Below are 13,605 nucleotides of genomic sequence, written 5' to 3' on the forward strand. Positions count from 1 at the left end.
CTAATAAGCGGCAAAATAACTCAAAAGATGGAAAACAATACATTGTGAAGTAAAAAGAGATGAAACTAGTAGAGGTGGAAATTGTCGATATAAACATAAAGGCTATAGCGGGATAAGATGGTCAAAAATGCCCCCGCACCGATCAGCCCCGCTACTTATGTTTTCGATAAAGGATATAAAGTTATGCCCTCATGCAAATTTTTAGCATCCCAGAGGTCCTAAAACTTTTTAAATCGAGAAAAGAAGAATTTTTAGGTTTTATTTTTTTGTGAGCGCAGTTTTACTTTAAAAAATCTGAAAAAATTCAAGAGGTTGTATCCTTTGAATACAAAACAACCTGATTTTTTTCAGATATTTGTAATAAAAAATGAGACCAGGAAAAATTTTTAAAATTTTCAAAAAAATTTTAGGTTATAATATGATTTGGCCAACTTTTAAATAGTATTTTTTTGTGTACATTTTGCCGTTCTTTTGAATGGCAGAGGCAGAATTTTTAATATCTGAGCGGAAAGAACGAAAAAATTGAAAAAACCGTTTTTGGCTGTCACGAGATGCATCTCGGGACAGCAAATTTTAGGATTTAGGATCCTTACTACAACAACTGACAAAATACTAAAAGTGTGAATTTTGTCATAAAATTTGGTATGTCGGGTTTTAATAATATTTGGAACAACTTTTCCAAATAACTTTTTTCGATATCTAACGCGAAGCAAATTGAATCGCATATAGAAAATTCCCCCTGTTTGTAATAGGCCGCGTTTAAAACTTAAAGATTAGTTGACTATTTTAAAAGTTGTGAACCATTACCCTGTATGACTGAAAAATTTCAAATCTGTATATATTTTGATAGCCGAAACATAGGGGTGTCTTCATCTTGAATGCGACACACTGTATCTTATCAATTTGATAATTTATTGCAATTAATATAGTCGTATTTTTTATAGATTAAAAATATAAAATCAAAATACTGACTAATTCACTAGTTTTATCATAAAAAGTTCAAATTTATTGGCATTGAAGTATTGAACCAATTAATGTGTAATAATATAATATACAGAGTGAGTTGTATGTATGGAAACCCTCAATTATCTCGGAAATGGCTTGCACGATTTTTATAAATTGTGGTGGGTAGGGGTTTTCTAATGTGGGCGATATTATAGTAATACTTACATTGTTGTCAGATCTTCCGTTTTTCTGAATATCTAATTAACTTTCTTATTGCAAATGGAACACCCTGTATATTTTTTGCGTTTTGAAGTCCTTAAGAAATACTGATTATTTTTCATGTTGTATTCCCTATATGTAAAGGCCATAATTTCGGAGTTATTACTACATTTATTTAAAAAAACTTTTTAAACAAATTATAAAAATCAATTTTCTCGGCCTGGGTAGACATTATTTTAGCTTCTTTGGACCATTGGGAACAAAAAAGTTCTTTTGTAATTTTTCTCTAGAGTTAATCGTTTTCGAGTTATAAATAATTTAAACTGAAAAGAAATCGAATAATGACGATTTTCAAGGTTAAAAAAACAAAAATCAAAAATATTATTTTTGAAACTGCGAAGTACAGAAATTCAAGCTAAAGCCTTATTTTATCAGTTAACAATAAGTAATTTGAGCTTGTTTCATTCTAAAATATTGTTTTTTAGTTGTTAATCGCCGGTCATCTCATATGCACTTCATTAACATTTATTAAAAAGCAATGTTTTAGAATAAAACGTGCCAAAAAATTTTATAGCGATCTCCTGGAAGAAGGGTTTAGCTTGAATTTGGGTACACCGCAGTTTCAAAAATAATATTTTTTATTTTTATTTTTGAACCTTGAAAATCGTCATTATTCGATTTTTTTCAGTTTTAGATTGTTTATAACTCGAAAATGATTAACTTTAGAGGAAAATTACAAAAGACCTTTTTTGTTCCCAATGATCCAAAGAACGTAAAATAATGCCTACACTGGCCTAAAAAATTGATTTTTATAATTTCTTTAATTTTTTTTTAAATAAATGTAGCAATAACTCCGAAACTATGGCATTTAGGTATAGGGAATATACCATACAAAATAATCAGTATCTGTTAAGGACTTCGAAACGCAAAAAATATACAGGGCGTTCCATTTGAAATAAGAAAGTTCATTAGATTTCCAGAAAAACGGAAAATCTGACAACAATGTAATTATCACTGTAATATCGGCTGCATTAGAAAACCCCTACCCACCAAAATCTGTGAAAAACGTGCAAGTTGTTTCCGAGATACTTCAGGGTTTCTATACATAAAACTCACTCTATTATAATAATTATAATAATACTATTATATTAATACGCATTAATTGGTTCAATATTTCAATGCAATCAATTTGAACTTTTCATGATAAAATTAGTGAATTAGTCAGTATTTTCATTGTATATTTTGAATCGGTAAAAAATACGACTATATTAGTTGCAATATATTGTTATAAATCACCTAGCATAGGTGTAAGTAGATGGAGTAAGTCAGACTAATAAGGAATCTGACAGATATATTTGTCAATTTAGAAGTTTTGTCATAATAATTGTTTTTGTCACGTTTGAATTTTGGAGGACTTATTTTTGTACTTTAGTTTATTAGGAATTTTAATAAACTTGTTAAAACAGAGTAACAATTCTCTTAATCCCTGAACCCATCTAGAATTGCAACAATTGGTGTCAGAAGTAAAGTGGGATTAAGAGAATTTATATGGTGAAAACAAGAAGCGAGACGATGGAAGAAATTAGAGACATGATTGCCGCTATGGAAAAACGTCGGCAGGAAGAAAAAGAAAATGAAGACAAACGTCGGCAGGAAGAAAAAGAAACAGAAAATTTACGTCGTCTAGAAGACAGAGAGTTGCTCGTGACACTTATCTCAAAAATAGAGACTTCAAAAGTGAGTACAGAAGATATGAAAAAAGAAATCGAAGAGACAAAAGAATATATGAAAAAAGAAATCGCAGAGACAAAAGAAGATATGAAAAAAGAAATCGAAGAGACAAAAGAAGACATGATTAAAAAGATTGAAGTAACAAGAGGCCTAGTAGAAAAAAGGCACGATGAGGTAACGAGAACTCTTGAGAATATCCGCCTAGAGGTTGAAAAGTCCCAGAAACTGAGAGTTGAAGGTAAACCAGAAGTGATTTGTTCCCCTGTCAACGGAATAATTAAGCCTCCTACATTTGATGGCGAGATATCCTGGCCAGTGTATAGAAGACAATTCGAAGCTGCTGCACAGAATAATGGATGGACAAATGAACAGAAGGCAACTGCTCTCATATTAGCACTTCGAGGTAAGGCTGTAGAAATCCTCCAAAACATTCCAGAGGACGCACAAAAGAAATATGAGACTGTCGTATCGGCTCTAGAACTAAGATACGGCAGCCAATATTTGAAGCAAGTATACCAGAGCCAACTAAAAGTGCGTATCCAAGGCTCCAACGAATCTGTGCAAGAATACGGAGCAGAAGTAGAAAAGATGGCACGACTCGCTTGGCCCGAAGCCCCTGAAGAGTTTCTACACCAGTTTACCATCCAATGTTTCCTTGATGGCCTGCGAGATGTAGACCTCCAGCAAACATTACGACTAGGAAGAGGACGCTACCAAATATTGAAGGACGCTATTGTCGCAGCATTGGAGTACGAAGCCGTGAAGAATGTGTCCCGCCATCAACGCAAAGTCCATCAAATAAGAGGTGTTGCTGAAGTGGAAGAAGGCGATCTAAATACGTTGTCCCAGGTGTTGGCCGCCCAATTCGAGAAATATCTTGGCCCAATAGCTGAATCTTTGAAGCAAAAACGTCAGGGGCGCCCAAAGTGTTATTTTTGTGGATTGATAGGCCACCTTCAACGTGATTGCAGACAACGTACAAGATCAGAGGACAGTAGGCAAGCTCCACAATATCAACGCAATTCGGAAAACTAAAAGAAGTCAACGTCAAGGGGCGCACGTTGGCTGACCTGTCCCAAGCTCCCAGATTCTCAATATCCACAATAAGACGAAGTAGTGACAGCTTAGTTGCCGATGGACTTCTCAATGGCGACAGATGCAGTTTTACCATCGATACTGGGGCAACTAGGTCAGTTATGAGTAAACGTTTACTGGACCAGTCATCTACACGAATAATATCGAAATCTCCCATACTAGAGACAGCGACAGGCGAAAACATTACTGTTTATGGGGACAGTTGCGTAAAAATCGAGCTGGGACACATCGAGATAGAAGTAATGGTCCTAGTAGCCGACATCGTAGACGAGTTCATCCTAGGTGTCGACATTATGTCCGAACATGGGTTTATTGTAGATGTCAGACACAGGACCTTAGTCGTCGGAAATGAAGAAATTCTACTGTCATCCTCCAGAAAGCAGCACAATGGGCTAAAGATGTTAGTAGCAGAAGACACGAAGATCCCTCCTAACAGTGAAAAGATCGTGGTTGCACAAATTGATGCATCTGGTGGCTTGGGAGCCATGTTATTAGAACCAGACGAGCAGATTCATGAGGGCGTCATTGTGGCCAGATGTTTGGTAGATGGGGATAAGCAGACCGTTCCAGTAAGGGTGGCCAACCCGAATGGCAATAAAATTACTTTCAAAAAGGGCCAAGTGCTTGGAATATGCGAGCCAGTTGTAAGAGTGACCAGAATAGAAGAAAACGTGCCAACAGCTAGCAGTACACACCAACTCTCCACTGAAATTTTGGAAAATCTTAAGAAGTCATGGGGACATCTATCTGAAGATGAATACCAAAAAGCAGAAGAGTTCATCAACAACGAAAGTGACATATTCTTTAAAGGAGAAATAACTGGCCGCACTGACTTAGTCCAACATCGGATTAACACTGACAACTCCAACCCCATAAGACAGGCACCAAGACGTCTTCCATTTGCAAAACAAAAAGAAGCTTTTACCATCCTTGAAGATATGCGAAAGGAGAATGTCATCGAAGAGTCGAGTAGCCCCTGGTCTTCTCCAGTGGTGTTGGTAACCAAGAAAGATGGCTCAACGCGGTTCTGTGTCGACTACAGGAGGCTGAATAGCGTTACCAAGAAGGACAGCTATCCACTACCCCGTATTGATGATACACTTAGTGCCTTGGCTGAGTCGAAATGGTTTTCCACTGTGGACCTCAAAAGCGGTTATTGGCAAGTTGCAGTACACCCTGAAGACAGAGAGAAGACCGCATTTTCTGCTGGAAATGGGCTCTACCAATTCAAAGTGATGCCATTCGGATTGTGTAATGCACCTGCCACGTTTGAACGTTTAATGGAGCTAGTACTTAGAGGACTTACATGGAAAATCTGTCTGGTCTACCTCGACGACATTATGGTCATCGGAAAAGATTTCGACGAACATCTTGCCAATTTGAAAGAAGTTTTCACCAGACTAAGGAACGCTCACCTACAAGTAAATGCCAAAAAGTGCGAGCTCTTCCAAGAAAAAGTTAGTTTCCTTGGACATGTAATTTCATCCTCAGGAATTGCAGCAGATCAGGCGAAAATAAAAGCAGTACAGGAATGGCCCACACCAAGAAACAAACACGATATCCGAAGCTTCCTTGGTCTTTGCAGTTACTATCGTCGCTTCGTGAAAGATTTTGGTAAGATTGCCAAACCTCTCCATAATCTGACTGAGAGAAAACTGTCATTTGACTGGACACCAGAGTGCCAGCTTGCCTTCACCACACTCAAGCATAAATTGACTACGGCTCCAATCCTGGCATATCCGAAAGAACAGGGTCTTTTCGTGCTTGATACAGATGCTTCTCAAAATGGTATCGGGGCGGTGCTTTCCCAAGTACAAGAGGGCGAGGAACGCGTCATAGGATACTTCAGCAAAACTTTGGGAAAAGCAGAAAGAAACTACTGTGTCACCAGAAAGGAGTTATTGGCAGTCGTCAAAGCAGTAGAACACTACCATTCGTTCCTCTATGGCAGAAAATTCTTGATAAGAACCGATCATTCTGCCTTGCAATGGCTTCTCAATTTCAAGACACCTGAAGGTCAGATAGCTCGGTGGCTGGAGAACCTACAGACTTATGATTTTGAAATTCGTCACAGAGCGGGAAGAAGTCATGGGAATGCCGACGGTCTCTCGAGAAGACCATGCAACGGGAGGAACTGTCGATTCTGCGACCGCCAAGAAGAACGAGATGGCCAGATTCTACAGTTGAGAACCATAGAGGATAGAAATGACGAAGAAGCTCTAGAAAACCTTCAGGCTGAACAAAAGGAAGATACAGACCTAAAAATAGTTCGGGAGTGGCTGGACCACGGAGCTAGACCACAGTGGCAGGAGATTGCAAAATATGGGCAAGCAGTTAAGGGCTATTGGCTTCAGTGGGACTCCCTGTGTCTACGAGATGACATCATCACTCGTAAATGGGAGAGTCCAGATGGAACAAGAACAGTGCCCCAAGTTGTTCTTCCAAGGTCATGTATTAAGGACGTGCTTGCAGAACTTCACGATAGTCGCTCCGGCGGGCATTTTGGAATCAATAGGACTCTGGCCAGAGTCCGTGAGAGATATTATTGGGTTCATTGTCGTCAAGATGTGGAAGAATGGTGCAAACGATGTGACCTGTGTGCATCCAAGAAAGGACCCAAAACAAGACTTAGGGGAAAACTCCAACAATATATTACTGGAACTCCATGGGAACGAGTTGCTGTAGACATTTTGGGACCATTTCCAGAGACAGCATCAGGAAACAAATATTTGATGGTTGCTATGGATTATTTTTCCAAATGGCCTGAAGTAGTTGCACTACCCAACCAAGAAGCAGTCACAGTTGGTGAAGCCCTGCTGGAGAATGTCGTTTCCCGACATGGTGTTCCACTTCTGCTTCATTCTGACCAGGGGCGCAACTTCGAATCGGCAGTTTGGAAGACCATGATGGCTTTGTTAGGAATTAAGAAGACCAGAACAACACCGCTCCATCCTCAATCCGACGGCATGGTAGAAAGACATAACCGGACCATCAACAACTACCTGTCCCTGTTTGTAGACGAAAACCAGAGAGACTGGGACAAACTGGTGCCTCTGTTTCTGCTAGCATACCGAAGTTCCCAACATGATGCAACTGGTTACACTCCAGCAATGCTGTTAACTGGTCGAGAGATGAGGCTTCCCATCGATCTCCTACATAGTAATGTACCAGACGGAGAGGCGGGTCAAGAGACACTTCCCGAGTATGTCAGCGGTCTAAAGGATCGACTGGTTAAGGTCCACGATTTCGCCAGAAACAAGCTACAACTCACCAGTGACCGGATGAAGGTTAGGTTCGATAAGAAATCCACACCTGTTAGTTTCAAGGAAGGTGATGCAGTTTGGCTCTACCAACCAACGAGAAGGAAAGGTCTAAGTCCCAAGTTGCAGCGGCCCTGGGAGGGACCGTACCTGGTCATTAAGAAGATAAACGACCTTGTGTATAGGGTGCAACTGACGCCACGAAGTAAGCCGAAGGTCGTCCACCTAGAGAGACTGTGTCCTTATGAAGGGCAGAATCCACCGACCTGGTCCATTTAGGTACTGTTCGGGGCGAACAGCCTGAAAGAAGGGGGCGGTGTTATAAATCACCTAGCATAGGTGTAAGTAGATGGAGTAAGTCAGACTAATAAGGAATCTGACAGATATATTTGTCAATTTAGAAGTTTTGTCATAATAATTGTTTTTGTCACGTTTGAATTTTGGAGGACTTATTTTTGTACTTTAGTTTATTAGGAATTTTAATAAACTTGTTAAAACAGAGTAACAATTCTCTTAATCCCTGAACCCATCTAGAATTGCAACAATATTATCTAATGGATAAGATACAGTGTGTCGCATTTAAGATGAAGACACCCCTATGTTTCGGCTATCAAAATATATACAGATTTGAAATTTTGCAGTCATAGAGGTTGATGGTTCACAATTTTTAAAATAGTCAACTGAACTTTAAATTTTAAACGCGGCTTACTGCGAATCCACAAACAGGGTGAATCTTCGATATGCGATTCGATATAAAAAAATAAAAATAAAATAAAAAGTTACTAAGAAGATCTAAACCTCCGAGGTGTTGAATCGGGTTTAGGTCTTAGCGTAGTAAAAAAAATATTTTTTTTTTATTTAATAAAACTCCAACAGGAATCTTATGATTATTGCTATCTGATCATTACTATGATCAATAAGCAAGTTAGTTCTATATACAAAATATTATAAAAAACTTATCTAAGGTCATATTCAACAATATTCCTTAGGCTCTAATACATTACAGTACTACTAGCTAACGTGTACACTTTAGCCGCACTTTGCTCTGCTTTTTCACTTTCACGCACTTGAACTTATTGCACTAACTCGAACGGCTTCGTTCTCTTAAGTCTTCTTATCTGGTTGGCGTTGTCTAGGAGATTGATGGCCTCGACATTCACATGGTTGGAGAGCCTTTGTTCATGACTCTCGGCAAACTTACCTACTGTCTGGATAACCGTATCCATCTGGAGGTCTCGATGAAGATCACAGTTTCTGAAGTACCATGGAGCTTTGACGATGTTCCTTAATACTTTATTCTGATATCGTTGTATAATTTGGATGTTACTTTCTTTTGTACAGCCCCATAGCTGTATCCCATATGTCCATATCGGTTTAAGGACTTGCTTATACAATAACAATTTGTTATAAGTAGACAGATTGGATTTTTTTCCCATCAACCAGTACATCTTTCTGAACTTGATTTCTAATTCTTCCTTTTTTTTTAATATGCGCTTTCCAACGTAGCTTGGAATCTAATGTCATACCCAAATATTTTGCCGTATTTGCATAAGGTATTTGGTTTCTATTTATACTAACTGGGATATGTTGTTCTCTTTTGTTAGTAAAATTGACATGAACAGATTTTGTTTCATTTAATTTGGTACGCCATCGCCTGGTCCAGATGTTAATTTGTTCAATAGAATTCTGTAGCATGGTTGCTGCTTCCTCGTGGTTTTGTCCGACTGCTAGAATGCATGTGTCGTCTGCAAATGTCGCAATTGTGTTAGGTTCTAATGATGGAATATCACTGGTATAGAGCAAGTATAGCACTGGCCCCAGGACACTTCCTTGCGGAACTCCAGCTTTAATTTCTCTTAATTCTGAATATGCTTCCTCATTTTTAACTCGAAAGTATCTGTCGGATATATATGATTCTAGTAGTTCAGAATATTGTTCCGTCATGCCACACTTTGTCAAAAGCCTGCGCTACATCGAGGAAAATTGCAGAACAGACTCTTCCTTCTTCTAAAGCTTTTTCTACTATATCTGTTATTCTATGCACCTGATCTATCGTTGTGTGGTTTTCTCTAAACCCAAACTGATGATTAGGAATTAGATTTTTTTCCTCTATAATCGGTTTTAGTCTCTTCAAGAGTAGTTTTTCATATAATTTAGACATGACAGGTAACAGTGAAATAGGCCTATATGAAGAAGCTGCTTGTGGAGGTTTTCCTGGTTTTAGTGTCATTATAATTTCTGCCACCTTCCATATCTTTGGTACGTACCTCAGCCTAAAGGAAGCATTTATAAGATTTGTTAATTTTATTATAGCTTTCCTTGGAAGTTGCTTTAATACTTCCCCAGTAATCAGATCAAATCCAGGAGCTTTCTTTGGATTTATATTTTCTTTTATTTCCAAATATACTTCTTTTGGAGTTACAGGGCTAATCTCCATTTCATCTTGATCAGGGAGCTCCCAGTTAATTATTTCTTGTTCTTCATTTGGTTGAAGAGTATTTTCTAGGTGATCAGCAAACCTGTTGGCCTTTTGTATATTGCTTCTTGCCCAGCTACCATTAGTATTTCTAATTGGTGGATTCTGTAAGATTGGCCTTTTTAATCGTTTGGTAGCCTTCCACAATGAGTAATCAGTAGCGCTATCATTTGATAGTTCACTTAAGTAGATGCTAACCGATTCGTTTTTAATTTTTTGAATTTCTCTTTTTAATTTTTGTGTGGCATTATTTAATCTAGTTTTATCAACTGGTGCTCTAGACTGATGCCACTTGCGTCTCAGTTTTCTTTTTTCGGTTATCATTCCTCTGATTGCTTTCGGGTAGTTATTTCCTTTTATTATTTCGACACTGTTCTTGCTGTTGTTCCAAGCAGCTTGTTGTACATTTTTATTGAGTAGTTCTACTTCTGCCTCTAGTTGATCAACGGTTCTTAATGGAACTGAGAGGTTAATCTTCTCTTCAAGGTCTATCTGGAAACTTTTCCAGTCAGTATTTTTGTTAACAAGTCTAGGAGGTCTTTCTTTTTTGATAACAGTGTCACTGAGTGTGAGAATAATTGGAGAATGGTCCGAGTTCATATCAAATGCCTCTTCTATCTCTATGTAACTTGTTGAAATATTTCTGACTACAAAAAAGTCGATAAGGTCTGGGATTTTATTTGTGTCAGTAGGCCAGTATGTTGGCTTTCCCGTTGATATTGCGTCGCATTTTATGTATTTCATTGCTTCCAAAAATTCCTTCCCTTTGGTGGTAGTCAGCCGTGATCCCCAATGCGTATGTTTTGCATTGAAGTCTCCTCCAAGGATAAAGCTATGTCCTTGACTGGTCAGGAAATCTACATATTGATTTTTCTTGATGGCATGTCTTGGCGGACAGTAAACCGCTGTGACAATTACCTCATAGTTTTTACATTTAATTTTTACTGATGTGGACTGAAATTCTTGAGTTCTGTATCCCATTTCCTGATAGTGCATAATATTTTCTTTGATTATTACTGCACTACCTCCTTTGGCTGTATTATCAGGGTGAGTAGTATGATAAGTTTTATAACCCCTAAATCTAATATATGACTCATTCGTAAAATGGGTTTCAGAAATGAGGCATATGTCTATTTTCTCTATATCTAGTATGGCTTGTAGTTCTTGCTGATGTTTCAAGATGCCATTTGCATTCCATTCTACTGTTCGTAAACTACCCTCCATTACCAAGTCTTTTGGGTATAGCTCCTTTGGTGCTATATTCTATTCTGGTTATACGGTCGTCCAGGTTAGTTAATCTTTCCAGTATTTTCTGTAGTGTTTGTTCTATTTTCAGATCTTTTTGACTACTATAGTTTTCTTCGTTACTTTTACCAGCTGCTACCATGCTATAAGTTCTTGTTTTGGATTTTCTACAGGTTTTGGATGCATTCTTTGTGGTTGTCTGGGTAAGGTCTGTTTCTTGTTATATTTATCTTTTGTTTTTTGTATTTCCTTTGCCACGATACATCCTCTATAGTTAGCCGGATGCCCTTCTCCACAATGGACACATTTAGGTTGTGCGTCCTTGGGTTTCTCACATTTGGCTGTTAGGTGTTTTCCCGTGCAGCGGACACATCTTGGTTCTTTCGCACAGTAACCTTGTGTATGTCCATATGCCTGACATCTCTTACATTGAGGTACCAATTTTGATTTTCTTAGCGGAAGTATTTGTACTTTTACGCTCATGATATCGGAAATCTCATAAATTCTATTGATATTTTCGTCATTTCTGAATACCAACATAAACATATTTAGTGGTTGCTTTGTTTTGTATTTTAATTTTGGTATGACATCCATTATCTTGAATCCTTTATCATTTAAATCTTTCATGATCGAATCTTTACTGGCTGAATGATGTAACTTATTGACTATAACTTTAATTGGTCGGTTTTGCTTATTTTCGTACGTATGCCATGGATAATTTACTTCACTCAACTTTTTGGTTAATTTCCTGAGGTCTTCTTCACTATCGACATTCATTTTAGCGCTCTTGTCTCCAAGTACTTTCATCTGGTATTTAGTAGTATGTAGCCTGACTAATTCATGGAATTGGCTAAATTCGACAATACTCTCCACAATTATTGGAGGTGGGAGTTGGGTTTTTCTAGTTTTTTCTTCTCTTTGTTGGACAGATGACTCTTTTTGTGGTGGGGTCAATGATGTATCCATTTTACGTTTTTTGTAATTGACACGTATCCTCATCAGTTTGATATTCATCATTCTTAGGTTCTTTCTCTTTGGTTAAGTTTTTCTCTAGATCTGCAAATTTTAATTGCAAGCTTTCATTTAATTTTTGTAAATTATCTAAGTGGAGTTGGAGCTGATTTACTCTATCCGTAGCGTAATTCTTCTCCATTTCCGTCCGTTTACATGCCGCGTACAGCATTTGTTTGTTTTGGGACCTTGCATAATTTTCCTGAAAGAGGGTACTATTTTGTTGTATTAACAGTACCTCGTTAGGTGTTTGAAGACCCGCATTTTGTTGGATCATTTTAGCGAGAACCAACAATTATAATAGTCGCTAGGTGCCCTTCATTATTTCTAACCAAGCGCCCGAACTATATAGACCTGGATCCCGCGTAAGAAAAAAAAGTTGATTAATAGCAAGCTGAAAATTTGTTAATAGCTTAACGGTGTCTAGTCGGACAAACTTTGATGCACGGGAACACTGGAACAGGGGAAGTTTTAACTGTGGAGCATGATAAACGTGTCGTCCTCACAAGTTTATTATTGTGAAAAATAACAAGTTGTTTTTAAGTTTATTCGATAGCCAACGTTATATAATATATGAGAAAATGTTTGTCCGACAAAAATGTTGGGCATTTTAACGAGTCCGACACGTAGAACATGTCACATCACCGGAATTATGTTGGTGATGAATAGCAGTCTGATTTTTGGATGAGAGTTTAATGAAAGGTTAAAAAAGCAATTGGAAGTTATGTCCGACAAAATTAATGGGAAGTTTTCGTAGTCGGACATTCTAAACAGGTAAGATATACACAAAAATGCTGGTGATAAATAGCTTTCCGACAAAGATGAATTTTAATTAAGTAAATAATTCCTTACCAAGAATGACTGTTGTCGGAAAAAAATAAGGGGTAGATTTTGTAGTCGGACAATTTAAAAAAATAATTTTTGAAATTTCAATAAGGGGTGATCATTCTATGTCAAAAGTACCTGCAGTCAATTACAATCGATATCTTTCGATTTATCTCAACATCATTTAGATACCTCACTGTAATACATTTATAGTAGATCAGGCAAAGTATATTATGGATTGAGTGGTCTAGCTATCTTTGTCTGCGACATGCGCGGGATCGCTTGGTTAAAAGAGATAGATAGACCACCTATCGACTTTTTGCACTGTATTCCCTGTCTACCCTTATGTCTATGAATACATTTCCATTTAAGAAAACTGTCACTTTTGACAATAATTCATAATAAATCGTAACTTCAAATTTAAACTAATCGATTTATTTTGGCAGCAAATTATTTCTAGCCATGTGACATATTAAATACATTAATATATTTCATTTGTAGAAAGTTGAGAAAAATTACGTTATACAATTTTAATAATAATTTATTTAGGTACCCTTTTTCAATCAAGCAAAGCATTACAGCACGAAGAATGATATTCAATAGAATTTTCACAATTATCTGGCAACTGAACCTCATTGAATTGATGACCAAGCATTTTACGAACTTTGTAAAATGTTCGAAAATTACTCAAAAATGTTCCGTTGAATGGTTTCACTTTTGATTTGGCGACTTAAAATTTAAACTGTTGACACTCAAAAATAGGCACAAAAACACTCCATAGTTAATATAAATTTTAAT

Source organism: Diabrotica virgifera, chromosome 9 (assembly GCF_917563875.1).
Source record: "Diabrotica virgifera virgifera chromosome 9, PGI_DIABVI_V3a".
NCBI classification, from domain to species: Eukaryota; Metazoa; Arthropoda; class Insecta; order Coleoptera; family Chrysomelidae; genus Diabrotica; species Diabrotica virgifera.